The sequence below is a fragment of the Diplotaxodon limnothrissa genome, linkage group LG23 (assembly GCF_057381915.1).
Source record: "Diplotaxodon limnothrissa isolate DT_005_m linkage group LG23, D_limnothrissa_male_GT1.1, whole genome shotgun sequence".
Taxonomy (NCBI): domain Eukaryota; kingdom Metazoa; phylum Chordata; class Actinopteri; order Cichliformes; family Cichlidae; genus Diplotaxodon; species Diplotaxodon limnothrissa.
This window is the reverse complement of record NC_140617.1, coordinates 25708587-25714945: the sequence shown is the minus strand read 5'-3', so window position 1 is coordinate 25714945 and position 6359 is coordinate 25708587.

The following is a 6359-nucleotide window of genomic DNA, read 5'->3' as shown; positions in this document are numbered from 1 at the left end:
GAGGGAACGGGCTCGCTACTGTTTCTGAGCGTGTGTGTGTGTGTTTTATACCTGTAGCACAATGTTTGACAGACAGGAAAAGCTTCTTATTGACATATCAGAATAGTCTGTGTCACCTCAGTAGAAATAAGTTTTCACCTGCTGTCAGAGGTTGTCAGTGACTGTCCCTAGATTTCCTTTTTTGTCCTGGTGGCACAAACAAGCCTGTGAAAGAAGCATTTAGAACTGTTCAAGCTTCAAACTGTGAGAAAACTGTGAGATCTTGTTGGAGTTGTTAATCGGAGTTCAAATATAATTGAGAAATTGCATTTTTTTAACCTTTAAGGTTTAGATTAGTTTAAAATCTGTGAATCCTTGTTGCCTAGAGTTTAACGGCTGATTCAGAAACCTGTTGTTCAAGGTGTGATTGAGACGTTCCTCCGTCAAAACAACTTAAAACGGTCCATGTATTCAAATATCACCAACCAGCACAAAAACCAACTCCTTTTTCCAGTTTATTCCTGATCATTAGTAGAGGAGGAGCTGTTTGAGGCAGTGTCCCAGTGAGGCAGATGTGTTAAAATACAGCTAATGCTACAGTCACACCAGGGAAAACAACAGCAACAAGTGGACGTCCAATCTTGTTGCCTTTTAAATTATTGCTTCGACTTCGGTGCGTCGAGGCAGTGATGAAACTGTAAGGTGTTTATCTTACGGGTTAACCCTCTCAGGCTCAAATTAAGTTTTTGTTGCTAATGCACAAAAGAATACCTGCAGTGGTACTTCTGAGTAAAAAAAACTCATAAAATATGTATGTGCGGTAACCAGGTTGTTAGCTTTTACTTGTTGCAAATCTGCAGCGCCTGCCTTGAGAGGGTTAAGGCGCCTTGAGGCAACTATTGTTGTCATTTGGCGCTATATAAATAAACCTGAATTAAATGGCAGTGTGATGGAGTCGATCTGCTTTCAGTCTGTGATTAATTGGGGTCATGTTGACAGTTTGAGTTTGTGAGAATACAGCCGTAAAGGCTGATAAATCAGATAAAATCAAAGATCTTTTGCCAACTACATGCACAGAAACTCACACCAGTTACAACATCACAGATTTGAAACAGAAATTCCTCCACAGATAGTAACATAGGGTTTTTTTTTATTTTTAAACAATACAACCAGTTGAGTCGAGCCTCTCATTGCAAAGCATCTCAGCGTTGTACCAGGAGTTACTGCAACTTGTTGGCAATCAATCTGAGAGCGATTGCAGTCGGTCAAAAGGCAGCCTGCAAGTGTTTGGAGACAATCATCACAGTTTGTGCTTTGGTGTCATGGAATCATTACACTTTTTATTAGCAGTGTTGGTGGATATGAAACTCATTTTTACGAGATGAAGGGACTCGAACCCTCAATTTCCTGATCCGAAGTCTGACACCTTATCCATTAGGAAAGTGGTCACACACTGAAGCACAGACTTACTTCTGGTATGGTTTGTAAAGACGGGACTCTTGGCTCACACCTTGCATCAACTGTTGTGTCTTTCTCAAAATATTAAAGCATAATGATACCAACGATACCAACCTGACCCAGAGGTCAAGAATCTTCCAGAGCTGAGAGGATAAAAAAGTAGAAAAACATCAGTTTTATAGATAAAGCCATGTTTAAAAAACCGACTTCAAGGGCGTTTTCAGGTCATGTTGTTACCTTCTTTTTCTACGTCTCATTTCCCCGGGTGTTTGTGATGCTATCCTGTGGATTATTTATGTGGGGGCAGCTTACAAAGTTTGACTCATCAAGCTTATAGACAGCAATAGTGCTAAACAGATGTACGACAGTTACAAGATCTTTTTTTAAGCACGCTATGTTTCCTTGTCCTTACTGAAACAGAGTTATTTATTTATTTATTACATCTAAGAGTAGATATTTACCATTTCACACCAGTTTTTTTGGTGTTGTGCAGGTGTGGAGGAGCTTAATAGCTACTCATAGTTTGGCCTGGACTACATTTCAGGACAGCCTACTTTGGTTTAATTTTTCTCATGGGTATTTGAGCAGCTCTGTTGCAGGTTAAATTGTGACATTTGGCTTATAATGTATATTTTATGCTGTAATTTCTTTTTTTTTAGATAGCTGCAGGCTGTTCTGTTTTTGTATATTTAAGTATGTGGTCCAAAACTTGGTATAGAATCACCTTTGGCTGATTAAGTGCCAGAAGTTTTCACTGTATTTGGTTCTGTTGTTCTCCAACTTCAGTTTATGCATTTCCAGCTGCTTCAAGTCTTCTCTTTCGTAAATACATCGTGGTTGTAGTGTTATCCAGAAAACACTGCAATAAAAGCATAATAAATGTTATGCCAATACGACACCCGAGAGCGCTCCTCACTGTGATTACGGCTCTGAGAGCGATTCCCACAATTACCGCTCGGCCGCTCACAAGTGCCATCAATCACAGAGACGAGCATCCTCGGCGAGGTTCATCTCCACGCGAGGATAAAAACAGTTGCAGGAGCTGGCGTGCGTCGGGGGTGAAAAATCCCCCCAGTGCTTGGCTTGCAGGTAGTTGCCATGACAACTGTTTTGGTAGCCCAGGATACGGCCACTCTCATAATTCATTCAGAGATGAGCGCTTTGCATCGCGGAGCGAGCAGCTGCTGATGCAACATACTCAAAGCCATATGTATCTGTGCTTTGCAACATGGAGTCTGTGAGGGGATGGATTTTGTTCTGGGGAGGGTGGGAGGGAGGGGGGCAATGTGGATGTGGGATGAGTGATGAGAAGCTTATTGTAAATTTTTTTGCTGTTTTAATATTAAAGAATGATGAAGAAGTTTGAGCTGTGAGAGTTTCTTTGTTAAACACAGGAACACCTCGGATCTCAGTTAGGCTCATAAGCATGGACTGTATACGAAAGATGCAAGGCAACAAGTTAAATCAACACAAAAAGTGTCCAAAAGTTGATTCTGTTCATCTGGACGTAGCGTTTTGTGGGAGAACTGTACAGTACAATGTACTGTTTATAAGAAACCTGCAGTCATCTGAGACTGAAGAAGTCACTTGGATGAGTGACGAAACGTTTCTCCCACAAAATGCTATGTCCAGATAAACAGAATCAACTTTTGGAGATTTACTTACCCGGATGATTGAGCATGCATCAAGATGAACACAAAAAGTGGTTAAGCCTGAATTCTCGCTAATGTCCAGCAGGGGTGCCTGGCTGGATAAAAGCCTAAGATCTCCGCCACAAGGCGTAGAGGCTGCTTAACAACCTTCAGTCGCTAGGGAAAGATGTACAGTATATTTGCAAGAGGCAGGATATCAGCTGCAGAGAGATGCAGTTTGCACTTGACATTCACTCTGAGCTTTAGTGAAACTTGAAAAAGTGCAACACAGACTAGAAATGGAGAGTGTTAACCTTTGGCAAGCAACCTGCTAGCAACCAAGGCAGTCACAAGAAGGTTTTTCGGTGCAGTATCATATATCCTCTTTGTTACCAGTTTTAGGCTAGCAACCCCTAGCCAACCGGATGGCGAATGAAAATTTTGGCCTAGCAACCAGATGGTGGTTGCCAGATGACCACAGACTGGTCTCTAAGCCTGTGTGACTACAACTTAAATGAAAACCGCCCTCTGCCTCACTGGTGTGTTTCTGTGAGAGCTTCAAAGCACCTTGGGGGCATTCCAAAAGCGGAGCTCAGGGGTCTTTTATTTTGAAAATTGACTGGATTCTATATGGTATTCCTGTGTCTGACTTCCTGTCCTGTGCAGCTTCTATCAACAATAAACCCAGTTCTAATTTGAGAATTTGGTAAATGGCCTGGTTCTTATATTGTGATCTTCTACTCAAAGACTCAAAACACGTTTTACAACATGTCTAATTCACAATCTCAGTCCTTTCTATCTCTGACTCACCTATTCTCATAACGATCGTGTAATTTCGCAGGACGAATTTGTGCCATTTAATTTTTCTGGAAAACGCTCACTGTTTTAGGATTTTTCGCATTTGAATAAACAATAAACAGCTCCGGTACTAAAAAAAAAAAAAAATCTTGCTTAAAGATACTTTGAAATGCAGACTGAAGCATCCTGGGAACATACCACCAACTTTCCAATTGGTAGATGACCTTTACACGTGTGAAACTAAAGTCTCGCAAGTTTAACGTCTTACTGAATACAACATGATACTCAGTAAATTATTTAAATTATCTGTTCTGGTTCAGAAGGAAATAGGAAGTACGTGCTCATTGGCTAACACAAGTTATAAGTCTTAGAAGATGGTTATTTTTATATTTGTGTTTAACTGCGTTACCTTACATTTTGTGGTATTCCTTTACTAAGCTTTTATTGTTCTAACTACCGTATCTAAAGTAAGACCAATGTCTTACTAAGGTCTATAAATATATTATTATTGAGTTAAGAATAGTGTTCATAGCTCTCTCCTCCAGAGCAGAGATTGTTTTCAGATGCATCAGGGGACACTCGGCGTCTTCAGTAGCATCATACACATAATTCCTGCTGTCATTTCAGAGTCATTCATGAACATGTCCGCAGTGTTTCCCAGCCTTATCGTCTCCTGTCCCCCATCCTCTAACCCACATTCCTCAAGCTACAAGTAGGTTCTCATATTTTCTGTGTAAAGTGTCTGTTTGGCATTAAAGTTACAACAGCTGTCTTAACTTTCAGCATGAGTTGATATTTTAAATGTAGACACGGGTAAAAACAGCAGACTTGCTGTCCACAGGCATCAGTTTTCCACCAGTGTGTGGTTAAATCAAGTTTTCCTTTGTTAACTTCTTGGGCCTTTGTACCTGAATAATTTCCTCCCTTCATTTGCAGCCAAAGTAGTGTACAGTCAGCATTTTCTAGGTAGAAATGATTAGTGGCTGTTGTGCACAAATCAGCAGCATTTCCCTATAGACCACTTCAGGTCTCGGCTCAGTAGCAGAGCCTGAAGATTAGTCAGGAACTCGATGTGAAGCCTCCACCCATCGGTCACTGCTATGACTGAAAATGGTGCCACATTTGGCTTTACAACCTAGAGAAGTGCACCTCTTATAAAAATTCAGACATGAGCTGAGGAGGGGTGAAAATGCTTTGTGAACATAATAAATTAGCAACAACATAGTTGCCTTTAAATTTTCCAAAGTTTAAATTATTTTCTTTCTTTTTTTTCTTATAAAAATGACACAAAGCAACTGTGAACTTCACATATAGAGTATAAGTTATGCAAAATGTGGTTAGTTTGCACTAATGAGACTGGGCTTTACATGTGTGCTACTTTCTCTGGATATATTTGTTGCACAGCAAGGTAAATTTGGCACATTTTATATTTACATGACCTTGCTGGCATTGGCCTGTTGATGTGGCACTAAACCTATTTCCAACAGCTGTTTGTCCAGCTGCTGCCTCCTGAAATCCAGTCATTTTCTTAAGCTGGGTGCACACAGGACAGCTGATTCTCAGACTTGAAGGATGGACAGCATTGTCTTTAGATGTTTGACATCACAGAGTTGGCTGCTGCAATGGACTCTGGACACAGTTTGTGGACAAATTTAAATGTAGACAGTGTCACGAGGACCATCTCACAGTGTGACTGCTGCTACAATCTGTTGGTCCTTGCCCAGTAAGAGAGGTTCATAGTTGGTGAACAAAGATAACCTGGGGAGGAAAAAAAGTCCATCATGCAGTGATCCAACTTGAAATGGCAACTTAATGCTGGCAAAACAAGGTTGAACAGATTAGAAAGAGTGGAACCCCCTGCTCTTATACACTGTTGTGATTTAGGAATCTTGGTAACAAGAAACAATTGTATTGATATATTTGATAATGCTGCCGAAATGGTGATCTGTCACTGAGTAAAAGAGACCTTGCTGTAAAGTAACAGAGCTACCACTGCACCACCAGTTCATCATCCATATTCTGCTTCTTATCTGGGTCCAAATCAAGGCGGCTGCAGCCTAAGCAGAGATGGACCAGGCTTCGCTTTCTCCAGCCACGTACTCCAACTCACCTGGAGGAACATCGAGGAGTTGCCAGGCAAGCTAAGAGACATAAATGAGCCCCGGTTCTGCCCCTGGGTTTCTGTCCTGTAGGGAACACATAATCTAGGAGGCAATCGAGTCAGATGCCCAGATGCTCCTTTTCAATTTGGAGGAGCAGTGGCAGTACCCTGAGTCTGAATGACTGAACTTTTTACCCTATCTCTAAAGGAGAACTCTGTACTGCCGCTTCTATCTGCTGTCTCCAATATCGCGACCATAGGTGAGGGTAGGGATGTAGATCGACCCCAATTTATCAGTCTCTCGCTCCCCTCTCCTTTCAGTCATGAACAAGACCCCAACATACTTAAACTTCTCCAGTTTAACCAGCAACTCGTCCCTCACCCAGAGTGGA